The sequence below is a fragment of the Vulpes lagopus genome, chromosome 1 (genome assembly GCF_018345385.1).
Source record: "Vulpes lagopus strain Blue_001 chromosome 1, ASM1834538v1, whole genome shotgun sequence".
Classification (NCBI taxonomy): Eukaryota; Metazoa; Chordata; class Mammalia; order Carnivora; family Canidae; genus Vulpes; species Vulpes lagopus.
In genome coordinates, this window is record NC_054824.1 from 58,444,603 (window position 1) to 58,457,278 (window position 12,676).

Here is a 12,676-nt window from a genome sequence, read left to right on the forward strand (position 1 = left end):
GAACAATCCATGAGATAAATCATTGATGAGCTGGAAATCAATAAAATTAAAAACTTCTGTTCTGTAAAAGACACTGTTAAGAGAATGAGAAGACCAGCCACAGAGTTGGAGAAATTATTTACAAAATACACATCTTATAAATAACTGTTATTCAAACTGTAAAAGAATTTTTAAAACAATAACAGCGAGAAATAAGAACGATAAGAAAGTAAACAACCCAATTAAGAAATGGGCATAAAAACTGAACAGACAGCCACCAAGTAGATATATAGTTGGCAAATAAGCATATGAAAAATGTTCAAATCATTAGGAAACTGTAAATTAAAACGAGTGAGATTATACTATATACCTTTAAGAATCGTGAAATGCCAAAACACTGACAATGACAAATACTGGCAAGGATGTGGGGCAATAGGATATTTCATGCATTTCTGGTGGTGATGAAAACTGGTACAGCCTCTTTGGAAGACAATTTGGTGTTTTCTTACATAGCATAGTTTTACAATATGGTCTAGCAATCTCACTCCTTAGTATTTACCCAAAATAGGCTGATAACTTACGTTTGTATAAAAACCTGTACACAGATGTTTATAGCAGCTTTATTCATAATTGCTAAAAATTGGAAGCACCCAAGATGCCCTTCAGTAGGTGAATGAATAAATAAACTGTGCACATCCAGAATACAGAATATTACTCAGCGCTAAAAAGAAATGAGTTCTCAAACCATGAAAACACATGGATGAACCATAAATGCATATTACTAAAAAGAAAAAAGGCTACACACTGTGAATGTTCTACTCTGACATTCCAGAAAAGGCAAAACTATGGAGACAGTTAAACATCAGTGGTTCTCAGAGGTTAATGGGGAGGCAAAGAGGAGCACAGAGGATTTTTAAAACAGTGAAACTATCCCCCATATGACCATAATGGCATATATCTTAAACACTTGTCAACGATCAAAGAATGTACAACACCAAAAGTGAACCCTAATGTAAACTATCACATTAACTATATGATTGATACTGATGTGTCAAAGGAAGTTCATCAATTGTAAAAAAAAAAAAAAGGTACCAATTTGGTGGAGGATATTGATAATGAGGGAGGCTATGTCTTAGTGGGTGCAGGGGGTAAATGGTAAATATCTGTACCTTACACTCAATTTTGTGGTGAGCCTTAAACTTTCAAAAATAAAGTCCACTAAAAAACAAGAATACCCCCTTGCATCGTTGGTGGGAATGCAAACTGGTGTAGCCACTCTAGAAAACAGTATGGAAGTTCCTCAAAAAGTCAAAATTAAACTACCCTATGATCTAGCAATTTTACTACTAAATACTTTTCCAAAAGATACAGAAATTCAGCTTCAAAGGAGTACATGCACCTGATGTTTATAACAGCATTATCAATAGTAGTCAAACTATGGAAAGAGTTCAACTATCCATCAAGTGATGAATGGATCAAGAATATGTGGTACATATATACAATGGAATATTACTCAGCAATTAAAAAGATTGAAATTTTGCCATTTGCAGTGCTGTGGATGAAGCTAGAATGTATTATCCTATGTGAAATAAGTCAGAGAAAGACAAATACCATATGATTCCCTCATATGTGGAATTTTAAGAAACAAAACATGAACATATGGGGGGGGGAGAGAGAGAGAGAGAGAGAAAGAGAGAGAGAGAGAGAGAGAGAGAGAGAAACCATAAGAGATTTTTAAGGTTAGAGAACAAACTGGGGGTTGATAGAGGAGGGTAGGCAGAGGATGGGCTAGATGGGTGATAGGTATTAAGGAGAGCACCTGTGATGAGCACGGAGTGTTGTATGTAAGGGATGGACCCATCACTCAATTCTACTTTTGAAACCAATATTGCACTGTATGTTAACTAACCAGAATTTAAATAAAAATTTGAAAAAAAAAAAGAATACCTGTATCTCAGTGGCAGGAAAATGATCACGTTCATTTTTTATAACAGCTAAGATATAGTGAATGTTAACTGTTTTAATTAATCTTCACATTGAATCTTATGGCTTTCAAAATGTCTGCAATAAACATATTACTTCCAGCAGCAGAAAACTTTCTTTGTACATATATATTTACAAAATAGATTCTAGTAAGATGAAAGTCTTCAGGATGGTGATGATTCTAGGAACTACTTATTGCAAGTGAGATTTTGTTTAAAGGATTGAGGATGTTTTACAGGGGGTCTTGGAGTGGGTGAGACATGATGACTATCTTCATGTATTTGAAACAGTTGGAGAAGTTGTTGGACTCTGTCTTCATGGCTTCAAAAAGCGAACTAGAACCAATGAGTGAAAAATCCCAGGAAGGTGAGTTTGGGTTTAGTATATGAAAGCCTTTTCAGAGTCTTCTTTTTCTTTTCTTTTTTCTTTTCTTTTCTTCTTTTCTTTCTTTTCTGTTTTTTGTTTTGTTTTGTTTTAAGGTTCATTCATCCATTTGTGTGTGTGTGTGTGTGTGTGAGAGAGAGAGAGATAGAGAGAGAGAGAGAGAGAAAATAAAGGGGGTAGGGAGGGAAGGACAGAGAGAGTGGGAGAGAAGCAGATTCCTCACTGAGCTTGAAGCCCCACATAGGGCTCCATCCCAGGAACCTGAGATCATGACTTGAGCTGACATCAAGAGTCTTTTGCTTAACTGACTGAGCCACCCAGGCGCCCCAGGAACCAGACAATTCTATTTAAAACATCATCCATCTAAATCAGCGGATAGTCATGAATTTAGGCATCCAGAAGTTTGCAAGAGTAAGGAGTCTAAGGCCATTCTCAACTCCCAAATTCTGTCTTTATTTATATCAGTGCAGATTAATGCGAGTGAAGAGCTAAGGTCTACCTTTTCGTCAGTGCTTCTTGGTTCTGTTTTCACCCCCAAACGAGGTGGTGTCTGGGTGACGGAGGGATAACTGCGGAACTCATCCACGGCCTCAGTGTCTCATTCTGATGTCATCAGGAAACAGAAAGGCGTAGAAGCAAAGGGAAAGGGCCTCCTCGTAGAGCGGTCGGACGACGCAACCCACCAGCGGTTGAAGCACTGTCCACGGGTCCCGGGGCCCGCCCGCCCGCCCGCCCGGCCCTCCTCCCGTTTGCCCCTTCCCGACCCGACCTGGTCGCCGCTGACTTTCTCCTGCCATCAGCCCTGTCCCAGGCGTCGCCCCCCGGGAGCCCCGGGCTTCCTCCGGCTCTGAGTTGCTTTTATTGTGTAAAGCGGAGCCGGCTACCTGGAGTTCGTCGGGCAACCGGTGTAGCCCAGAACCTGATCCGCATCCAGCCCTTCACGGTGCGACCGCGGCCTCCCGCGGGCACCGGCTCTCGCACGGCCCGAGCCTCGCGGCCCCGGCCCCGGCCCCGGCCCCGGCCCCGGCCCCGGCCCCGGCCCGGGTCGGGCACCTCCGGCGCGTGGGCGGGGCGCGCGCAGGTCCGCAGCCAGAGGGCGCCGCGCCCCCCGCGCAGACGCCGCACGCCCCGCGGGGTTCCCGCCCTATCCTCGGCCGGACGGGGGCGGGGGTCGGCCTGCGCGTCCGAGGAGTCTCTCCCGGGCCCCCCGCCCCCGCCCCCGCCCCGCACAGTTCGCTTCCCCGCCGGTGTCCTCTGGGCCGAGCTGCGCAGGCAGCCCCCGCGCCCTCCCCGCGAGGCCGGGACTCCCGGGCCCCGCGGTCCGGAGGGGCCTCTCCGCTTGCTGCGCACCCCGAGGGGAAAGCGGGGCGGGGGCGCCGAGGGCAGGGCGGGCGCGGGCGCGGGCCGGGCGCCGGGTCACGGGGAGGGGCGGGGAGGGGGAGGGAGGGGAGGAGGCCGCTCGGGGGCTTTGGCTTCCTGGGGTCTGATTGGAGGTTGGCCCGATGAGTCGGAGCTGGGGGCGCGCCCATCTCGCTGGCTCCGGCGCGAGCCGCCGGCGCGGCCCCTCCCCGGAGCCGCTTTGTCCCGGCTGACGGCGGCCGAGGCTGCGGGGAGGAGCGGGCGGGAGGGGAGAGCCCGGCGCACGCGGACCTCGGCGCCCGGAGGCGGGGCGCGCCGCGCACGGCCCCACGCCCAGGCCCGCGGGCCCGCGCCCCCCCACGCGCTCGCCGGGCGGGCAGGTGAGCCGCAGTCGCCGGCCCCGCGAACCGCAGCCGCCGCCTCAGCCTCCGCCGGCGCATCGCGGACGCCCCGCAGGTCGGTTATGTAACCGCGCTGGCCCGCTCGCCCCTGCGCCGGGTCGGGTCGGGGCTGCGCGCGGCGGCGGGGGGCGGGCGGGGGGCGGCGGGGCGCGCGGTGGGCGGCGGGCGGCGGGGGGCGGGGGCGCTGCGGCCGCCGGCTCTCCTGCCCCCCCCTAGAGGGCGCGGGTCCCCGGCTGCCCCTGCCCCGCTCCCGGTGGCCCCAGGGCGCGCCTGCCCGGCGGCGGCAGCAGCAGGTGCACAAGTAGAGCAGCGGGGATGACGCCGAGCCCCCGGCCGAGGTGTGGAGACGGGGAAGGTGGACCGCACGCTGAGAAAGGAGGAGGAGACCGGGAGGCTCCTTCCCCAGTGCTTACCCAAAAAAAAGAAAAAAAAAAAAGTGCCGGGGAGAAGGAAGGTACTTTGAGGCGCAGCGGGCCGGGAACTGTCCTGCCGGGATTAGCGGGCATGGGTCATCTAAAAATAACTTCAAGTCTGAAAAGTGAAGTAGACGGGAGTGCAGTGCGCCGAGTTCGTCCGCCTGTGGGATGCTTCGCTCTAGAGTCACCAGAGGGAACAGGCGGATCCGCCGCCTGTGGCCTCCCCGGTTTCCAGGGTGTCTCGGTTTGACTTTTAGTTAATGATTTATTCTCCGGGGCCCTGCTGTCTTTTTCTTATCCCAGAATGAATTATAGCAGAGGGCATGTTTTGAGGCTTTCCTGTTTCCTACATTGGACTACAAGTGTTCAGTAGACGTCGAATTTAGAGTTTGCTGCCGAATTTAGAGCTTTTGTGTTTTGTTTGTTTTGTTTTAGATATCATTTTAGTGGAAACAAAAGTTTCTGGACTCCCTTTACCATACAGGCCCACAGCTGAAGGTGAAAAAATGCTACAGCATTCCAGTCCACACTTGTGCCTGCCTTCAGCTAGAATCCCACTTCGCCTCTCGCACGGAGGGTAGGCTTTAGGAAAAGTAGGGCGTTTAAAAAAAAAATGCCACTCACCTTTCTCACGTATTACATCAACATCAAAACACAGGGCAAATATATCGCAGGTACAGGGCAACACTTGCTAACTGGCTCCCTCCATTCTGGGGGAAACAGTGAGGTCCAAAAAGCTTAGAAGCTGGAAAGGATCAAGACACAGGTCAGCATTGACTGTGGAACAAGGCAGAGGAGTGAGCATTTGGCTGCTTTTCAGTCTCCCCATTGATTTTCTTTAGCCTTAGAGCTATTATCTTAAGTACAATCAGTCGTTGCATTGAATTAGTCTAAAATGTGAGTTGCACTTTGCTTTCAAATTCACTGCAAATCAAATCAGTGTTTATTGAGCATCTACTACCTGAATCCAGTCCGCAGAATTTTGTGAGGGAGAAGTGTCCTCCATAAAGCTGCAGGATTGCAGGAGCTTTCAGAATGCAGGTTCTGCAGAACCCAACTAACTCTGGGAGGATGTGGCGGTCTCTGCATTGATGAACATTTAACAAGCGTTAAGTGGGAACTTGAGAGCTTGGCCATTTGCAAGTTCATATCACACTCTTTTGAAAACTACTTACGTAATCATTTGCAGTTACTTATATATGTTACAGAAACTGGCTTTAATTGAGATCAGCTTTGATAGTCACCGAGGTCTCATTTTATTATTCCTTTTACTACCATCCACTCAGTTGATTCAGCAGTTCTTTGTTATGCACGTAGTGTGCCTTATGTAGGTCCTGTGACGGAGGATAAAAGAATGAGGCCCGTATCTTTCAGAAATGAATTTAGCAGAAAAGAAGGATAAGAAAATAAGTAATAGTGGTCCACATGGTGAATGGTTAAGTGCAGATAGGAACAACTTCATTGGAAGCCCAGAGGGAAGGGTGGAGGGACTCTGGAAGAGCTTGCAGAAAATATTGTGCTTGCAGAAAATACTGCATGCCAGTAGTTGCAGTTTTCTAGAGAAGGAGCTAGGTAGGTGTTCCACATTGAAAGAAAGTTCGTGTTGAAAAAAGATTTGGGTACTCTGAAGTGACGGGGTGGCAGGAGAAGTTGAGCAAAGGGTTCTTTCAGTGAGCCTCGGATGCGAATATATCCTGCTAAAGAGGAGAAATTATACAGTCTTTATGGGAGGGACGATTTAATCTAATTCGTATTTTGCAAAAGTGACTTTGGAGATGATAAGTTAGATAGATGGTGTTGCAAAGGGGAAGGAGCTGAGATTTTTAGACCACTGGAGTGATCCAAGCAAAATAAGTAAGTCAGTCAGTAAATAAATAAATAAATAAATAAAATTAGTTATGCCTCAACCAGGTAAATTGCAGAAAGAGAAGAGACATCCTCAGAGAGACATTTCAGAGGGAGAATCAATGGCACAGGGTCACCAAGCGGGTAGTGGTGTGGAAGGACTTGATGTTTAGATGGATGTTCAGGTTTTTAACTGGGTTAGGAATTAAATGAGAAAGATTAGATTTGAGAAAGGTAGATTTGAGAATTTTAACTGAAATCTTTTCCTCTAAGATCAGGAGCAAGACAAGGATGCTCACTCTTGCCACATAGTTCTGAAAGTCTTAAATACAGAGCATTTAGGCCAGAAAAATAAATAAATGAAAGGTACTAAATAAGAAAGGAAGGAGTAAAAATGTCTGTATTTGCAGATGACATGTTATATAGAAAACTCTAAAGACTGCACTAAAAAACTGTTACTAATAAATTCAGTAAAGCTGCAGAATATAAAATCAATATACAAAAATAAATTGAATTTCTATACACTAATAATGAACTATCAGAAAGATAAAGTAAAGAAACAATCCCATTTATAATTATATCAAAAAGAATAAAATACCTAGGAATAAATTTAACCAGGGAGATGAAAGACTTGTACACTGAAAACTATTACCTTGATGAGAGAAATTGAAGAAGACACAAATAAATGGAGAGAGATTCTATGCACATGGATGGGAAGAATTAATATTGTTAAAAAGTCCATACTACTTGGGGATCCCTGAGTGGCTCAGTGGTTTAGAGCCTGCCTTCAGCCCAGGACCTGATCCTGGAGTCCCGGGATCGAGTCCCGCGTTGGGCTCCCGGCATGGAGCCTGCTTCTCCCTCTGCCTGTGTCTCTGCCTCTCTCTCTATGTCTAAAAAAAAAAAAAAAAAAAAGTCCATACTACTCAATCTATGGAGTCGACGCAGTCCTTATCAAAATAACAATGGCATTTTTCACAGAAATAAAACAAATAATCCTAAATTTGTATGGACTCACAGAGACCCGAAATAGCCAAAGCAATCTCAAGAAAGAAGAAAAAGCAGGAGATATCACACTTTCTGATTTTATTTATTTATTTTTTTTAATTTTTTTTTTTATTTATTTATGATAGTCACAGAGAGAGAGAGAGAGGCAGAGACACAGGCAGAGGGAGAAGCAGGCTCCATGCACCGGGAGCCCGACGTGGGATTCGATCCCGGGTCTCCAGGATCGCGCCCTGGGCCAAAGGCAGGCGCCAAACCGCTGCGCCACCCAGGGATCCCAACACTTTCTGATTTTAAACTATGTTACAAAATCATGGTAACTAAAACAACATGGCATAAAAACAAATACGTGAATCAATCAAACAGAATAGAGAATCCCAAAATAAACCCACATATATGGTCAATTATTTTATGACAAAGGAAGAATATACAGTGAGAAAAGGATAGTCTCTTCAATAATGGTGTTGGGAAAACTTGACAGCCACATACAAAAGAATAAAACTAGACCACTGTCCTTATACCATATGCAAAAATTAATTCAAAATGGATGAAAGGGGCAGCCCCGGTGGCTCAGTGGTTTAGCGCCTGCCTTCAGCCCAGGGCCTGATCCTGGAGACCCCGAATCGAGTCCCACGTCAGGCTCCCTGCATGGAGCCTGCTTCTCCCTCTGCCTGTGTCTCTACCTCTCTCTCTGTATCTCTCATTAATAATAAATAAATAAATAAATAAATAAATAAATAAATAAATAAATGATAAGCAAGCAAGCTTACCTGAAACACAGGTTTAAAAAACAAACAAACAAACAAACAAAAATGGATGAAAGACGTGAATGTAAGATTTGAAGCCATGAAATTTATTTTAGAAAGCATGGGGGTAATCTCCTTGACATTGGTCTTGGCAAGGATTTCTTGGATCTTTCAACAAAAGCAAAGAAATCAAAAGCAAAAATAAACAAATGGGCTACATCAAACTGAAAGCTTCTTTACAACAAAGGAAACCATCAAAATAAAATGCAACCCATCGAGTGGGAGCTATTTACAAATCATTTATCTGGTAAGGGCTATATCCAAAGTATATAAAGAATACATATAAATCAATAGCTAAAACTCCAAATAGTCCAATTTAAAAAATGGACAGAGGATCTGAATAGACATTTTTTTCAAAGAAGACATACACATGGCCAATGAGTACGTGGAAAAGTGCTCAACATCACTAACCATCAGAGAAGTGGAAATCAAAACCATAGTGAGAAATCACCTGACACCTATTAGAATGGCTATTATCAAAACAAAAAAGAGACAGTATTGGCAGGGATGTGGGAAAAGGTAAATCCCTGTACACTGTTAGTGGGGAGATAAATTGGTGTGGCTGTTACAGAGAACAGCATGGAAGTCCTAAAGAATTAAAAGTAGAACTATTACATGGTCCAGAAATCCCACTTCTGGAAATTTATCGGGAGGAAACAAAATCACTATCTTGAGAGAATATCTCCACCCTGTGTTCATTGCAGCATTATTTATAATAACCAAGACCTGGAGGCAACACAAGTGTACACAGATGAATGAGTGGATAAAAAAACTATAAGATAAAATAGATATAGATACAGATATATAGAATAGAATACTCTTCAGCCACACAAAGAGGAAAGTACTGTCATTTGCAACAACATGGATGGACTTTGGGGGTATTATGCTAAGTCAGTAAGTCGGACAGAGAACGATAAGTATTGCATGATCTCACTTATATGTGGAATTAAAAAAAAAAAGCTCATAGATACAGGGAACAGATTTTTGGTTGCCAGGAAGTGGGGGATGGGAGGTGGGGGGAATGGTGAAGGGGGTTAAAATTCTAGTTATAAGAGAAATAAGCCCTGAAGATGTAATGTATATCATGGTGATTATAGTTAATAACTGTGTACTATAAAAAAAATAACTGTGTACTATATATTTGAAAGGTGCCTAGAAAGTAAATCTTAAAAGTTGTCATCATAAGGAATAAAAAACATGTAAATATGTGAGGTGATGGATATTTACTAAACTTATTGTGGCAGTCACTTTGCAATATATATAAATACAAAATCATTTTGATATGCACCTGAAACAAATACAGTATTACATATTAATTATATCTCATTACAATGAGGGAAAAGGGCAGTAACCGAGAAAGAGTAGATTTGAGAAAAATGGGGAATTTTTACTTTAAACATCATGTGAAAATGCTCACTAGGCACTTTTCAAAGGTAATTTCTTTGTTTCTGGTGCTAACCTTCTACTTGTCTTACCTTCATTCCTGAGACTGTTAGGGCTGCCTTTAGAGAAGATGGAGATGAATTTGCTAGCAGGAAATTATTTCTACTCTTTCCCCAAAAGTGAATGTATGAACTGTCATTTATCTGAGCTAGTAGTAGTAGTAATAACAGTAAAAATAATTTCAGTGATAATAATAATGTAACATTCATTCATTGTTTATGTTGAGCACAAAGAGGTTAGAGCTCTATGAGTTATCACATTTGACCCACGCAGTAACCGAATGAGGCAAACACTATTGTTATTCTCATATAATTGATCAAAAACCCAAGGCAAAGAGAGGGTACCTTATCTAGGCCACACAATTAATAAGAGGTGCACTTGGGCCTGACCAGCACTCTGAATCACCAGTGTGAATTAATACATTGGAATAAGTCCTTTAAGTCTGGAATGTATTTTTGTACCCTATGTTTGAATATTTGTGGCTGCTGCCGTAAAAGAGAACAGCCCTGAGTCAGAATCCTGGCTCTCATCTGGGCTCTACACCTGATTTGTTGTGTGACGTCTGCAAAGTCACAGCCCTTCTTAGGCTTCAGTTGTTTTAAATCTGTATAGTAATGGGAGAAGAGGTTGACTAGATGATCTCTCGAGTCTCGACATTTTGAAGTCCTGCCACTGTGTCTCAAATTTACTATAGAGCCACTGATTTAGGTTAAAATTATGCCTCTCTGATCACTTTTATTTTATTCTTGTTTTAATTTTTTTTTTTTTTTTTTTTTTTTTTTTTTTTAGATTGAGAGAGAGAGAGAGGGAGTGAGAGTACAAGGGGGGAAGGGGAGGAGGGAAGTAGAAAGAGGATCTTAAGCACATTCCGTGCACAGTGCAGAGCCCATTGAGGGGCTCAGTCTCACCATCCTGAGATCATGACCCGAGCTAAAATCAAGAATTGGATGCCCAACCGACTGAGCCACCCAGGTGCCCCCTACCTGGTCACTTTTAGAATAGGAGTACTATTACTACTGCTACCACTACTACCTCTTCTTCCTTTCACCTCCTCCCCCTCCTTCTTTTTAACAATATAATGATTCAGCAGTTCTATACATTACTCAATGCTCATGGATAAGTATAATCCCCTTTATCTATTTCACTCACCCCCCAGCTACCACCCCTCTGGCAACCATGTTTGTTCTCTGTATTTAAGAGTCTGATTTTTGTCTTTTGTTTGTTTTGTTCCTTAAATTCCACATAGGAATGAAATCATATGGTGTTTGTTTTTCTCTGATTGACATATTTCACTCAGTTTAACACCCTTTAGATTCATCCATGTTGTTGCAAATGGCAAGATCTCATTCTTTTTTATGGCTGAGTTATAGATATGTATAACACACACACATATGGTACCTCTTCTTTATCAGTTCATCTATGGATGGACACTTGGGCTGCTTCCCCTATCTTGACTATTGTAAACAATGCTGCAGTAAACATAGGGGTGCATATATCCTTTTGAATTACTGTTCTTGTTTCCTTTGGGTAAATACCCAGTAGTGGAATTACTGAATCATATACTATTTCTCTTTTTAATGTTTTGAGGAGCCACCATGCTGTCTTCCACCAACAGTGCTGGGTATGGAGCCTGCTGGAGATTCTCTCCCTCTCTTTCTCTCTCTCTCTCTCTTTCTGCCTTTCCCCTGCTTGTGCTCCCTCTCTCTCTAAAACAAATAAATAAATCTTTAAAAAATTTTAAAAATGAAGAAGACTAACTCAAATGATGGCCTGTCCTTAATAGTTTGATGTGAACTGGTTTATAGTGTAGGTACTAATGGGTATTGATGTTGGGAGAGCCCAGTTCAACAGGGGGCAACCTGAATGAGCACCAAGTGGAGGACTCTCTGTAGTCACTGATCAGCTTCTTTATTTTAGATGTGTCACGTAAATTCTATGAGACTTAGTTTCTTCATCTCTGAATAATTGGGGGGACTCATATGTGTTGCAAGGCTGTTGTAAGGATTGACACAGATAACATAAAGCAGGCACTGCATACCCGAGTGCCTCATTGAAGGGACTCAGTAAGTGGGAATTTTCACCCCTCACTCCCAGGGGAACAGACATGCAGTAAAGGTAGGTAGAGTGTTTCTTTTTTTTTTTTTTTAATTTTTATTTATTTATGATAGTCACACACAGAGAGAGAGAGAGAGGCAGAGACATAGGCAGAGGGAGAAGCAGGCTCCATGCACCGGGAGCCCGACGTGGGATTCGATCCCAGGTGTCCAGGATCGCACCCTGGGCCAAAGGCAGGCGCTAAACCGCTGCGCCACCCAGGGATCCTAGGTAGAGTGTTTCTTAAGAAATCCTTCTCCAGGGATCCCTGGGTGGCGCAGCGGTTTGGCGCCTGCCTTTGGCCCAGGGCGCGATCCTGGAGACCCAGGATCGAATCCCACATCGGGCTCCCGGTGCATGGAGCCTGCTTCTCCCTCTGCCTATGTCTCTGCCTCTCTCTCTCTCTGATGACTATCATAAATAAATAAAAATTTAAAAAAAAAAAAAAAAAAAAAAGAAATCCTTCTCCGACTTCATAGTTTTGCTAAGGGCCACCCCTTAATAAGTATCATTTTTCTATCTTAGAAAGTAGTATATATTGGGAATATAAAAACATGTGGCACATTAAAAACCTTCCAAGATGTGAATCTCAAAGTATCCATTAGGAAATTACTCTCTTACATATAAAGAAGCTTCAACATTCCATAACACAAAGTTTTTGGCTCTTCTTTTGTCATGTCACAAATAGGCCAGGATTATTGTAAAGAAATAATATGTCTATGGTTGGAAATTCTGGATCCCATTATCATGGGATTATTTTTATGGTATCAAATATACATCGACAGAATGACTTCCTGCTCTGTATGCATGCTGCCTTTGCCTTTAAAATGTTCACTGTCCTTGTGTCTTTTCTCCTGTGTTACCAGCTGCCAGGTGTCATATGTTATAGGTTAATTTAATTAATCAAGTTGAAGATTTTTTTTTTTTAAGAAGCAGCCTTAAGCTCAACCAAAGCTGTTTT

The 12,676-nt window shown here is 43.6% G+C and overlaps 1 protein-coding gene across 1 annotated transcript in view; it reads left to right on the forward strand.

The window, feature by feature from the left end:
* Window positions 1-4,028: 4,028 nt before the first annotated feature.
* The window catches only part of RCAN2 (regulator of calcineurin 2), a 266,978-nt gene continuing 258,330 nt past the window's right edge, over window positions 4,029-12,676 (forward strand). The window contains exon 1 of the mRNA XM_041765394.1: window positions 4,029-4,161. The gene's annotated coding sequence lies outside the window, so the exon portion shown is untranslated. The remainder of the gene's footprint in view (window positions 4,162-12,676) is intronic.